We start from the raw sequence: 14,270 nt of genomic DNA on the forward strand, positions 1-14,270 counted from the left end.
AGAGACAGAAACAAGAAATTGATCTCATATGAAACTAAATCTGCCTTTCACATGCTCATTCTTCAGTACAGCAGATTTCAGAAACTGGTAGCTAAAGTTTCATAAGGAAATAGCTCTAGGTTCAATGTTTTGGGGAATTGATTACATAAAACACCTACACAAGAACTGTAAAATTTCCAGATGAATTGAACTGAGCAACAGTGCATACATTTCCATCTATTACTTAATGAACCTGGAAATAAGAATAGTATCATTTGAAAAAGAGCAAAGGCATTTGGATTGGGTGTTTTAGCTGGGTTTTTGTTTTCCCTCAAAACCATTCTAATGGGAGCAAAAGGTTATGAATGGCACATCAATAAAACCAAATTGCCTTTCTCATCTGCTAATAACAGTCTATATGAAATCAGAGCAGTTTACCTCCTCATCTTATAAATACCTTCCTCCATTTTCCTTCACTCTCTGTTCAAGAGTCCAAATATGTTTAACCCATTCACCATCCTACTTCTGTCTTTTCAGTGACTTCCTAATGTACGTTGCATAAATACCACACTCCTTACTATTTTGATTTTTGGGTCAGTTTGATCCCACCCCTGCCTGATATAGGTCCTTACTTCTGCCACCTCAATTACAACATCAGGCCTATCCTAGCCCCTTCTCACACTTTCCTCTTAGTATAAATATCCCCTTCTGAGAGAAACTTTCCTGAGTACTCTATTTAAAATTGTCCCTCTTGCACATCCCTCCAATGTTGTTCTTGCTGTTTCAATCTTAGCTTCTCATTTCTTATCCTGAAATGACTTGTATTTCTTCTGTTTACCTGTCTGTTGTCTATTTACACATATAAACAAGTTTTTTGCTGTTTCTCCCTATCACTTATAGTATCCTAATAACAAGGATTACTTCAACATCTCTGTTTCCCAAGACAATTCTGGACAACTTCTAAATATGTAGATAAATATATAAAATGTATACTTATTTCTACACACACATATACATATATATATATATATATACACACATAGGTAAAATTATTATGTCAACACTCTAAATATATACTCAACATTTCAATATATACACACATACCTATATATACACATATATGTATGTGTATAAGTGTTTTTATGTATATATGTGTGTATCTATTAATATGTGCCAAATTTTACTTCATTTTATTGCTTTCTTATTCAGTTCCACTTATTTCTTTGTACTTTTGGGGGACAAATAACCATATGTATCTACACATTTTTTAGTCATCATTAACTCATGATTGGGCATATACATATTCTATTTGCTAGGCATGCTTCTAGACACCTGGGAAACAGCAGTGCAGAAAATTAGTATCCCTGTTCTTGTAGCTTTTATGTTATTGTAGGGATGAAATAAAAAATAAACCATCAACATGCTAAATAAAATGATCAAATAGCATATGTAAGATGACAACTGCTATAGAAATAAAAAGTAGAGTAGGGTAAGGGAGATAAGGAATTACGGGGGTTGGGGCAGGGGAAGCCAGATGAGGGGCAATTTTGTATAAAGCAATCAAAGTAATCTTCACTGAGAAGATGTTAAGCAAATGAAAAAGTTAGCCATGTACTTAATTAGGATATTCAGTAAGAGAGGACATAAAATATAAATCATATGAGGTCTTACAGGGTATTTTAAAGACTGGCTTATCCTTTAAGTAAAATAGTGTGTTTTAGGTACCTCATATGTGCTAAATTACTTCATTCTCACAATAATCCAGTAAGTTATGTATTGTATATGTCCCTATTTTATGCAGGAAAGTTAAATAACTTGCCCAAGATTACACAGATGAAGCAGAATTTGAATCCATATAAGAAAAAAAAAACTCAATATACTGCCTCTCAGTACTGAAAATTCTATTCTAGTGACTTTAAGATTTCAGTGCAGAGACCTTAGATAACTGTTCATTTAACAAGCTACCCAGATGTTTCTAACGTAGATGATCCATGTACCATAATTGATCACTAGTCTATCTCTTCCATATGAATGATTTTAAGATATTTTAGGCCAGGCTTGGTGGCTCAGCCTGTAATCCTAGTGCTTTGGGAGGCCGAGATGAGTGGATTGCCTGAGCCCGCAGATTCGAGACCCGCCTGGGCAACTTGGCGAGACCTCATCTCTACAATAAATCAAAAATTAGCCAGGCATGGTAGCGCGTGCCTGTAGTTCAAACTACTTGGAAGACTGAGGCAGAAGGATCGCCAGAGCCCAGCAGGTCGAGGCTGCAGTAGCTGGGAGCGGCCACTGCACTCCAGTCTGGGTGACAGAGTGAGACTCCAACTCAAAAAAAAAAAGATATTTTAAGGCAAGTATCATATTCATTTCCTATCCTTAACAATCTCAATTGTTTGCCAAACTGTGGCACATTCTCTTAGACCAGCTGGGGCATCCACTCAATATAGTCCTCCTGTGCATCTCCATCTGAATTTCATTAAATGGGTGGGGTTTGGATAAACAGCAGTGCTGAATGAAGAGAAAGAAATGGATATTTATTTACTGAGTGCCTTTTAGGTGCCAGCTATTAAATACTAGGGGCTTAACATATTTTAGCTTACTTTAACTCCATAGATAGATAGATAGATGGATAGATAGATAGGTGGATAGATAGATAGATAGATATAGATATAGACAGATAGAGACATGATAATAATAATAATGATCATGATAATAATAAGCATGTTTATTACCATTTTACAGATGAAAAAACTAAGTCTGGACAGGCTAGGCAAGCAGTATCTAGAATTGAAACCCAACCCTGACTCCAAAGTCAGCCTACTTCTTACTATGTAGTGTATTTATTCAATGCCTCTACCACTGCCTCACACTATATCAGAAAACTGAAGTCTAACCTTCTAGAAAACTGCTATTTAGTATGTATTACCACTCTCAAGTCTCCATCATTTCTAGAAATTGAAAGAACACCTATATTTCAATGACAGGCAAGTTTCTTCTGTAGGTACTAAAAGCTCAAATGAAGAAAGCAGAAAATGTGCACTCAAAATGTTAAAATACAAATGAAAACCAAATATTTTACCCCTTTAATTCTCTGTAGAATATTATGGTGATACAAAGCTTGCTTTTAAAAAAAGAAAAAGACTCAATTTCCATTTCTCAAATAATAAAGTTCATTTGCCCAACCCAAGTGACTACTTTCTCTTTCCATCCCAAAACATGGATCCTAAGAGGTATTGAGGGCAACAGGTTTTCAAGGTAGCAGAACATGTTAGAATTACTTCCTAAAGGATATGAAGGTGTCTTTATGCATGTGACTTGTAGTGAAGTGCTCAGTTGTGATTCTCACTGAGGTCCACGAGGCTACCAAGTATCTGGGACCTACAATGCTTCCCACGCCATGATGTGCAGATGCTTCTGTGAAAGCCTCTGTGAAAAGAGTGGAGTTCTGTTTTTAGTCTTTTATGGTGTCTCCTAAGTGAATCCTAAGTCACAGATTTATAGAATGCTATAACTTAGAGAGAATATTGTCCAAATTCCTCACTTTAGAGGTTAAAAAAAGGAGGCTCAGAGTAGGAAAATCACCTAACCAGGACCAGAGCTGGTGGACTGAATGGTGGAGAGATAAAAGCATGATCTTGGAGTTAAAAGCATGATCTTGGAGTCAAAGACCCAGCTCCACTATTTACCAGCAGCATGGCTTTAGCAAATATTTGGCCTCTTTGTGACTTAGGATATAAAAGGTGGCAACACCTGATTACCTCAGAATTATTGTAAAAAAATAATAATATGTGTGTGCATCTGTGTATATAATGCCAAGCACTTTGAAAACTTAAAGTTCTATATAAACAAAAATGATTCTTATTTGAACCAAGGCTTTTCATTTTCTAATTCATTATCCATTTGGACAAGTAATGCAATCATTATCATTGCTGTTGTTAATTATAATAAAGGTTAAAATCCCTAAGCTCTAGGCTCTCCATAAATGTCATGGCATATGATTGACATCTACCAAAAGCCTGACAAAATTGATTTATTAGCTCTACTGTACAGATGATGAAAATAGGGCAAAGATAGACAAAATCATTTTTGACGTCAAAGGCCACTATGTTGCACAGTCACAGTTTTAATTTGCCATAGTATCCAACCATACATAACTGGCTTAAGAAACTATGTTATCTACAAAAAGAGCATTTTCAGATATGAGTATATAAAATGGCTACTTCTCATTTCTGTTGCCTTTAGCATTGATTGGAAGAGGAGGAAGCCAGTATAATCATGAGGACTCAGGTGCCAGACAAATAGACATATGGGTATCTGCTGGATATAAACTAGACATCAAAGGTTGCTTGTCCCTACGTTCAACTGATGTCAATTAGAGCAAATAATAGTTGAACTGATGAAAATTCTTCACTGCTTTTAGAAATCTTGATATTGAATCTCATTGCAGCTTCCCATGTCAATGGAAACTTCCTATCTTCTCTCAGGTAATTTATTTATGACACATGACACTGACCTTGCTGTCAATATATGCAAACATGCATTTCAGTGTCATCCCTCACTGTGCTTGAGGCAAAACACCCTTTATTATTAGGATAGAAATGTGTTTTCCCTTATTGAGCCAGTAGTGTCCAACCATTTTCAAGTCTGTGACTCCTTACTGTTTGTCTAGTTTTGTGACCACAAAATTAAAAAAAATAAAAAGTACCTTAATCATCTGCAGAGGCTTAATCCTATAACCAAGTCGGAGAAAACCAGAAAGCCAATCCTGGGCACAGCTAACATGGTATGTACCCATCCTCCATTCCATTTTGAACTTCTTAGGTACAAGGCACTTTGCCAGACACAGGGCAGAATAAACCATGCCCTAAACTGCTTGGGTGCTAAACAGGTACATGGACAAAAGCAAGAAACAAATTACTGGCCCAAAGTTTACAAAAATCACAATAAAGATAGAAAATTTTATAAGCATTTAAAGGGCTGGGAAGTGTCAAGAAAGAATTTGAGCATTATGTTCAGAAAAAAAAGAGAAAAAGAGGAGAAAGACAATAGCAACTAAGGTAGTGTGGTGTGAGGGTACAGCAAGGGGGAGTTTAGGAATCTTGTTACACACATCCTCAGATTTTATGTACGGCATCTAGCTGATACGGTGTAGTGGACCAAAGGCTTTGCACTCAGGCACACAAAAGTTCCAGTCTTTACTAATTGGATAACCTTGGGTAGGTTGGTCAGTCTCTCTGAGCCTCAGTTCTTTCATCTGTAAAAGGCAAACAATAATATATATCTGAGAGTTATTTTGGGCTTTAAATGAAATGACAAAACTACATGTGCCAATGAAATGCTGATTTCCTTTGCCCTCTTCTGTTTGACCGAAAATATATCTCCTGGGCATAGAACAAAAAGTGTATTTTCTCTTTACTCCCTTTGCTCCCTTTTAGCCTTGACTTTTGCAAAAAGACGTGATTACAGGATCTCAGAGTTAAAAGAAATCTTAAAGGAAAATAAGCAATGCACTGTAGCAGAAGAACCTCAGTGACCATTGAGGCTACCTCTCTCACATTTTAAGCCCACAGGTAAAGAAAATGACTTCTTATCACAGGCAAGGTGATAACAGGATCAGAATGCAAGATGAGGATGGAGTGAGTCTTTGGTCTTAGTCCACATCCTCAGTTCTAGTCCAGAGGTGGGACAATTTAAAGTCCTTCCCAGCTCTAAAACAAAAGGCATAGATGGGTTTCAACACCATTACTTCTTTTATGCTGTGTGGCACAGGTCATGCTACCTAACCTCTATGAGCCTCAGTTTCCTTTAAAAAATGCACAGGATTAATGCAAGGACTGAATGAAATTATATATTTAAAACATTCGGTATAAACCATGAATTTAACAGCTACCAGTAAAAGAGTAGCTGTTAAATTTAACGATTATAACTTAACATATTAATATATTGAATTATTGGCAGAAGAAAGAATTAGTGTTTATGAATCAGAGATTGAAATAGTGACTTAAACTTCTAGGTAGACATCAGTGTGCCTATTTCCTAGCTGCTGACCCTGAAGATCATTCCTATAGAAACATTTGTGTCAGGTACCCTCAAGACTCTAAAAATCCACACTTGCACAGCTGCTAGAGATAGTCAGAATAAAGTCAGACTAGAGGGATATCTCCTAACACAGCGGTCCCCTACCATTTTGGCATCAGGGACTGGTTTCATGGAAGACAATTTTTCCATGAGTGGATGGTTTTTATTGTGCTCTTTATTTCTATTATTTTTACATTGTAATATATAATGAAATAATTCTATAACTCACCATTAAAAAAAAGAAAAAGAAAAAAGAGGCATAGATAGAAGTGGTAAATAAAATAATGGGAGGTCCGCCCCTAATTTGAAAGGAGATGGAGCTCACCAACTGCTCATCTCCTGCTGTGTGGACTTGTTCCTAACAGTCCTCAAAAGGTGGCCCAGGGATGGGGGCCTCTGTTTAATAGCACCATAAACCATGCATTCTCAGTTAAAAAAAAAAAAAGCCAATGAGTAGATACCCCTAAAATATCGCATACCAAATGTTCTGTAACCTTCCTGTTCTTTGGTGCTTTTTTTTTTTCTCCCCACACAGAACAATTTCCAAAACGGGCAAAGAGCACAGTAGGTGGCTCTCTTTAATATTTCGCAGGCAAGGCAACAGTGACTCACCAGATCCCACATCTGTGTCACCAGCAAAAGCCAGATGAAGTTGAACAACAAATGAAGCTGTGTGTATGCTGGAGATAACCTTTATTTTTTTTTTCTACCTCCTTTTCTGATTTCCTCCAGTCACATCTGCTTTCCTAACTGTGCCAGGTAAGAGGATGCTAACTGCCTACCTTTTGGCAAAAGCAAACATATGCTCCGAGATGCCAAAAACAAGAGCAAAATGTTTCTTCCACAACTTGGCTTGCTACAAAGAGAAACCTGATGGCCTATGAGGAGACTCAGTAGATAAGTGGCCCCACTGCCTGGGCAGGAAACAGATCTCTTCGTCTTCCTACGTAAGCCTGTAACCATCAATTTCCATAAAGAAGACTGAAACTCCAGACCAGTGATCAGAATGACAAGCAAGCAGTGGTCTTTTCTGCAAATGCTGCCTTTACACGCTGTTTTCACTGTTCAACTCATTACCCACAAAATTGGCCAAAGAGGTGAATGATGCTATGGACACTCATGGCATTTGTTGTTGTCTTCTTACCAGTCTTTCAACTAGCATGGGGATAGCAGAGGGAAGAAACCACACAGAACAGGAAGAAAAACGTTACATAATTCTGAATTTTATGTCTTCATAGTAACCTTCCTCCTAGGAATTGAAGGTGTATTACATTAAATACATGACAGTAGGAAGTTTGCCTTAGAGACCATCACTTTAAACTCCCTCTTCTGAGAGTCAGGCCCACTAAACTCTATAGAACCATATTTAAGGATTGTTCTGTGAGCAAGGAAACATTCACTTTTCAACAGAAAGGATATCTTGAAATCACCAGCCAAATAAGAACAATCTAATAGCTGAAGTAAATTGTTAAAAACCTCATTGGAGAAGCAACAGGGTATGATGGGAAATGCCCTACACTAGAAGTCAAAAGATTTGAACTATATCCCCAGGGTTTAAAAGGTATTAACCATGTGGTCACTAACAATTTCTCATTTCTCTGAGTTTCATTCCAGTTTTCTTCTCAATAAATTGAGACTAACCAAAAATAAATTTTTTAAAAGTATCATTTAATGAGCACCTACTCACTGCATGTATTGACATTATTTTATTGAATTTAATTCTCACACAAATGTATAAGGTAAGCGTTTTTTCCCATTGTAGGACTGAACAGAATGCACTAAATCATGAAACAAATTGCTCAGTATCACCCAGCTACTCAGGCATTAGAGTTGGAATTTGAAGTCAAACAGATTTGACCACAAAACATAGGATCCTTCCACTATTAATATTCCTGCCATGTCCTCTCAGGGCTATTACAAGTAATGGAGAAGGCAATATATATGTGGAATGTACCTTGGAAATTTTAAAGTTCTACACATATATAAGGTTTGGTAACAACAAATAGCAATCCGTATAAAGAGGAAGGATATAATTGACCATCCTCTCTTCGAAGAACCAGAACCAAAAGGAATTAGCTTTTAATTTCCCTTTCATTCCCTTGTTCTGACCTTATTCTGAACATTTTCCTTTTCCCCTCAAGTCCCCTGTCTCTCAGGCATGCATTCAGATGTATCCTAGCCAGCTCATCACAATGCATGCACACGGAACAAGTTGATGGAAGCAAGTGATCCCATCGTCTACAAGTGCTCAGTGTGGGAGGTACCCAGGTGGGCACCACTGGGTTCTTACCTTCCATCAAGATGTATCACACCCAGTTCTCAAGCATTCATCAATACTGCATGCACATGCTATGGATGTGCAGGAGGTAGCCAGCCATACATACATACTGGACACTTAATTTAGGGACTTATGACATAGCCAGTAAATAGTAGAAAATAACTGTATGAAATCAATCAGAATGAAGTCAATTCTCATGAGCAGGGTAGGGCCGCATGAAAAAAGCTGTAATTTTAAAACATCAATAATATGGGAAGACTAGCGTGGGCCTGTTGTATGCATGTGTTTAAATAAGGCAAGTTTGTGTCCAGAAGGGTCTGAATTTAGCAGCAAGACTGTGCAATCCAAGAGAAATACATGAGAATTTTGTTGGGTTTTTTTCTGATGTTAACTGAAAAACATAAAGTCACTTGACTGACCTAAGAGAGCAGGAATAGAAAGCTTAGAACAGTCTATAGCATAGCTATTACTTCCAACTCCCTCCACTTGTTTTTCTGTCTCTCATCAATTTCAAGACTCTCTTTGTCAATAAAGAATGCCTCAGATCAGGGCAGTTAACAAGGTTTGACCTAAAAACTAGTAGGAAGTTTACATCAGTGAGAAATCAATTTTATACAGTAAGGCAAGCATCTATGATCCAAGTCACATATGGACAACATGCAGAAAACTCTTACCATAAAAGAGCAGTTCAAACTCCAAAGAAGAAAACACTACCACATTTACAGATATTTTTTTTAAAAATTACTCTTAGGTAGTATGAAATCACCTTTCTGAAAACCCAGTCTGCAGGGTTACTAGATAATAATATTTGCAATAATTCCCATCGTCTTCAAACCAAACAAGGGTCAGACCAGACTGTGCTAAACACGTTATCTGAATGGTCCCGTTTCATCCTCCCAGCCACCAAGAGGACTCATTACGACCATTGTAATCTCCATTTTTTTTGGGGGGGGGGGGGAGCAGTGGGGTAACTTATCAGGAAGGTGGGATAACTTGTCCAAATTCACACAGCTAATACATGGCAGAGCTGGAGTCAAAATCAGGTAAGTACACAACTCAGCTTGTAGCTAACCCAGGGATCTGTACAGCAGAGCAGCTGAATGCTTCGCGTGGCGCCCTGGTTCACAATTTCACAATCAGAAGGTGGAGGGAAGACAGGCTGAGGACTGGCTCTTAAAGGAAACAGCAGAAGTTTGCTTTTACGTTTGTGATTTTTCTCTCTAACTCAGCTTCCTTGTTTCCTCCCAGTATTTAGTAGTGGGAGGGGGCTATACGGTTCCGTGAAGTCAACTCTTCCTAAATAAGGAGTATTCGATTCCCCACTGGGCCAACCGCTCCGCTTCTTCCGGGGCTAGGGAGAAACTGTGAGTACCATACGAGGTCACAGGCGCACGGGCGTACCTCCCTTCTCCCCAGACTCCGCCAGGAACTGGTCCGACACCTCGACACCCTAGGCAGGGGCATCTTTTCTGAGAAAGCAGGTCAGGGGAAGAGGCAGCGAGACTGCGGGCAGCATTTTCCCAGGCTGTCACAGCTCCGGGTTGGGAGCGACACAATACCTAGTGAGCATGAAGGGACACACTAACTCCTATCCTCACTGCTTACAGTAGCGGTCTGGAGAAACCAAGGCGGGGGTTGGGGGTGGGAGGGCTGCGGTGAGGAGACAAACGAGGGTAGATCCCTCAAAGGACTGAGAATGGGGGCAGCAGCGAGCAGCCGTCCCACAACTGCGTTACTTAAATCTCTGCAAAGCAAAGATGGGGCTCTGACCAGCTGGGTTCGAATCCCGGTTACAGCACTAACTAGCAGTATGCGCTATCCCAGTCGCTGCCTCATTCTGTGCCTCAGTTTCCCCTTGTGTGAAATAGGGCTGAACGAGACGATCTCTAAGAAACCATCCACCCTGAGATTCTGCAGCTCGGTGATTTCTTCCGAGCTCTCACGACAGCGCGAGACTCACCTTTCTTGGAATGCTGAGCGGCGCCGCAACAGCCGAGGAGATGAGTGCAGTGTCGCCCAGGACTGCTGCTTTCAGCCCCGGAGCCCTGGATCCGGGCAGTCTTTCCCCAATGAGCCTTTTACTTTCCGCCGCACTTTCTTTTCCCCCTTTGGGGCTCCTCCCCCGGAGCGGCGTGATTGGCCGCGGCCCCGCGGCTCAGGCTCCGCCCTCCGCCTTGGCTCGCGATCCTCCTGCGCTCCGGGTTTCCAGGAGCCGCGGCCGGGGGGCGGCTCCTTGGACGGCCCGCCCGCCACGAGGAGGAGCCGCGCCAGGCCCGCCTGCGGGCGGATGCCGGGCTGCGCTCTGCCCCTTCGGCGCCCTGCACTGCCTGTGCAGGCTAGAGCGTACCAGGAAAGGAGAGGGTGAGTTCTGCAGCTCCGCTTGGCTCGCTGCCGGCGCTCTGGGAACATACTCCCCCTCGCTTACACAGAGGCACATACATGGTCTCATTGCGAGACGGTGGTCTTGCCGTTGAGGTCCAGGCCACCCTGCCTTTTTTTCCTGTCTCTGTGTATTCAGCTATCATGTTGCAAGGCCTTGAGTCAATTCAGGTTGCACGATTTTCGCACCCACTTTGTGCCAAGCGCAGAGCACGACAGTAAGAAACAATGATGCAGTCTCAGCTGTCCTGAGCGCTTGCTGTCTTGAAGTGATCGTCTTGGGAGCAAGCAATGGATCGTGACAGCAGGATTGTATTGTCTATTGTTATTCACCCAGTACCTACCCCAGTGCCTGGCACAAGTAGGCACTCAGTATATGTACAGGGAATGAGTGAATGAATAAAGTAACTAAGAGGCTATAAAAGGAAATAATCTCAAAAAAATTGTTTTCCTTTCATTCATTCCCATTGCTCCAGGTTTTACATTCTCCAGTTCTAGATGGAAGTCTGTACAATCATCCTAATAAGCTTTTTAGTGGCTTTCCTTAAATCAACTCCCTTGTTCAGGCCTTCTGTTGGCACCTACTGGTAGTCTTTCATGATTTTTTTTCCTGACTGGCAAGACCCTTCATGAACTGCCCCCATTTCTGAAACTCCCTAAAAAGACAATCTACCACATTGACTTGTCTCCACTCATGCCTTGCTCATCACATCTCCTTGATTTTTTCTTCCACTCCTAAAGTTACCTAATGTCATCTTGCTAATTTATTTATTCAAGAAACAGAGATTCAGAGAAAGCATTTAAGGAGGATGGGAAGGAAAGGGATGTGAAAAAAGAACTGGGCCTGGGTGAGTGGTGAGGGGAAAAAAGGAAATTGGCAGATGCCAGTCCTGCTAAAGATGAGCAGAACAAAACCCAGGGGCTTCACCCCCCAAGGTGAAATAACAGTGCAATGGAAGCTACGGAAAAGTTCATGTCACTTCACTTTTTGATATCAGTTATGAAAATGAATTCCTCAAAAGAATTATTTGTCCCTGGATACCTGGCACATAGTATGTGCTCACAATATTGTTACTGAACCAAAGATAAAATAGTCCAAAATAATTGTAAAAGTTAGCTGTATGAAGTGGAAATAAAATTGCTCTTTAACTTATTATTCATTTATTGATATGTTCTGAGCACTGCGTTTTTTATGTGTAGCATATTTATCAAGCACTTATATAGAACTTAAAAGTAGCGAGCACAATCATAAGGACTTTGACTATGTGAATTCATTCAATCCTCACAAACAACAGCCTTCAGGATACTATTATTATCTACAATTTGTAAAAGAGATAAAGAGAATTTAAGTAACTTGACCAAGGCTACAAGCCTGCAAGTGGAAAATGCAAAATAAGAACCCAGGCAATCAGTGTTCATGCTCTTAAACAACCACTATAGTCTCATGTGCTTCCAAGAAGCCAGACAGATGCTGATAATTCAGAATTGAATCAGATGTAGTCCTGGACTTTGAAGGGGCTACTACGTAGCTTAATGAAAATAACTTAAGATGAATAATCATATTATGTATAATCATATAGACAGTTATTAATAGAATATTGTAATTTGAAGTTAACAAATGGTTGGAAATTAACATAATTAATTAATCATTAATCGTATGATGTATATTTATACAATAAAGTATTTGCTGTCATAATTACCATTTTATGGAGATATGTCTACTAAGAAAAAGGCTTACAATATAATGAGTAAAGTTGAGCAAAAGCTATGGAGACATATGACAGCAATTGAAAGGAATGTGAAAAAAATGTTGATGTGTAATAATTATACCAGAATAGACATACTTTTTTCTTTTAAAATTTGTTTGGTATCAAAATGCTATTGTAACAATTAAGAAAAAAATGTTTTAAAGTCCTACACATGAATATCCATCACATACTAGGCAGTCAATGTATAATCGCTGCATGAATGAATGAATAAATGAATCTGAAAACTCACTGGTATCTTTGCCTAACAGAGCTGAGTGTTTAGGAGTTGCCCAATAAAACATTTTGTGATTGATTGAAGTATTTGGAAAGATACTATAATTTTCTTCTTCTCTTTGCTACTATCTGATTTTTTTTTTTTTTTTTTTTGAGTTGGAGTCTCACTCTGTCACCTGGACTGGAGTGAAGTGGCTGCTCCCGGCCACCACAGCCTCGCCTGCTGGGCTCTGGCAATCCTTCCACCTCAGCCTTCCCAGTAGCCAGAATTACAGGCATGCGCTACCACGCCCGGCTGATTTTTTGATTTATTGTAGAGATGAGGTCTCGCTGCCCAGGCGGGTCTCGAACCCACGGGCTCAGACAATCCACTCACCTCAGCCTCCCAAAGGCACGGGATTACAGGCTGAGCCACCGAGCCTGACTACTATCTGATTTTTTTAAAGGCTATCTTTAATTATCTTACCATCGTTATAAAGGGCCATAGGATTTTTCTAGTTCCTTGATTCAATGCAATCAGACTTTTTTTCCTAACACTCCAAGTCAAGTTCTCTAATGACCTTCACCTTGCCAAATTCAGTAGTTAATTACCTGTTTTCATTTTACTTGACCTATTAACAGCACTAGACACAATCTGTTGCTCCTTCACACTCATTCTTGCTTGATTTCTTGTTTTCCATCTATTTCATCTGCTGCTCCTTATCTGACTCTTTTGTTGAATCCTCGAACTCTTCATGATTTTAAAGGTTAGAATGTCCAAGAGCTCAGTCCTTGAAGTGCTTATATTCTTTCCCTAGGGAATTTCATCCAGAAACATTAAAATATTAATTGATAATGACCTGCAAATATAAATTTAATTTATAGCCCAAACCACAGACTCTTTGTACCATATTGCCTCCTTCATATTTCTTCTTAGATTATTTTATATTCATCTCAAAATTTACATATTCAAAAATAAAACTCTTCATTTATACTCCTCACCAAACCATCTTCTCCTTAAATTTTCACAGCTTTGTATGAAAAGCCATCTTTTATTCAGTTGCCCAGGTCAAAATTTGGAGTCATCACTCTTTTTCCATCATTGCTCACATGCAATCCATCCACAAACCTACTGTTACCTCTACATTCACAACACCCTTCAAATCCAACTATTATTCTTCTCCTTCACCACAACCACCATAGTCTAAATCTTTGTTCTTTTTTCCCTAAGTCTCCCTAATTAAACTTTTGCCCAAAGAGTTTATTCCCCACACTTCAGAGATCATTATATATGGGAAGCAGAATAAATGCGGGCTAGTGATTAAGGGTAAGGTGATTAAAGTCTGAAGCCTAGGTTCAAGTTCAAAATCTGTAATATATTAACACAATATGGTCAAATTACTCAACTTTTTTATCACAATTTTATCCTCTGAAAAATATTAATGATAATAATAATGGATTATAAGGCTGTTTTAGAATTAAATAGGCCTATATAATAAAACACTTAGAGCAGAACCTATAAAGGCTATGCAAATTCTCATTTATTATTTTTTACAAGAAATATTATGCCATACTCTGTCCTCAAATATTTGGTG

The 14,270-nt window shown here is 39.3% G+C and overlaps 1 protein-coding gene across 1 annotated transcript in view; it reads right to left on the reverse strand.

Annotated features, from left to right (window-relative positions):
- The window catches only part of IL1RAP (interleukin 1 receptor accessory protein), a 144,347-nt gene extending 133,902 nt beyond the window's left edge, over positions 1-10,445 (reverse strand). Inside the window, exon 1 of the mRNA XM_008068421.1 lies at positions 10,296-10,445. The gene's annotated coding sequence lies outside the window, so the exon portion shown is untranslated. The remainder of the gene's footprint in view (positions 1-10,295) is intronic.
- Positions 10,446-14,270: the final 3,825 nt, after the last annotated feature.

The sequence above is a fragment of the Carlito syrichta genome, unplaced genomic scaffold (assembly GCF_000164805.1).
Source record: "Carlito syrichta isolate Samal-C Ts95f unplaced genomic scaffold, Tarsius_syrichta-2.0.1 Scaffold108652, whole genome shotgun sequence".
In the NCBI taxonomy this organism is placed as follows: Eukaryota; Metazoa; Chordata; class Mammalia; order Primates; family Tarsiidae; genus Carlito; species Carlito syrichta.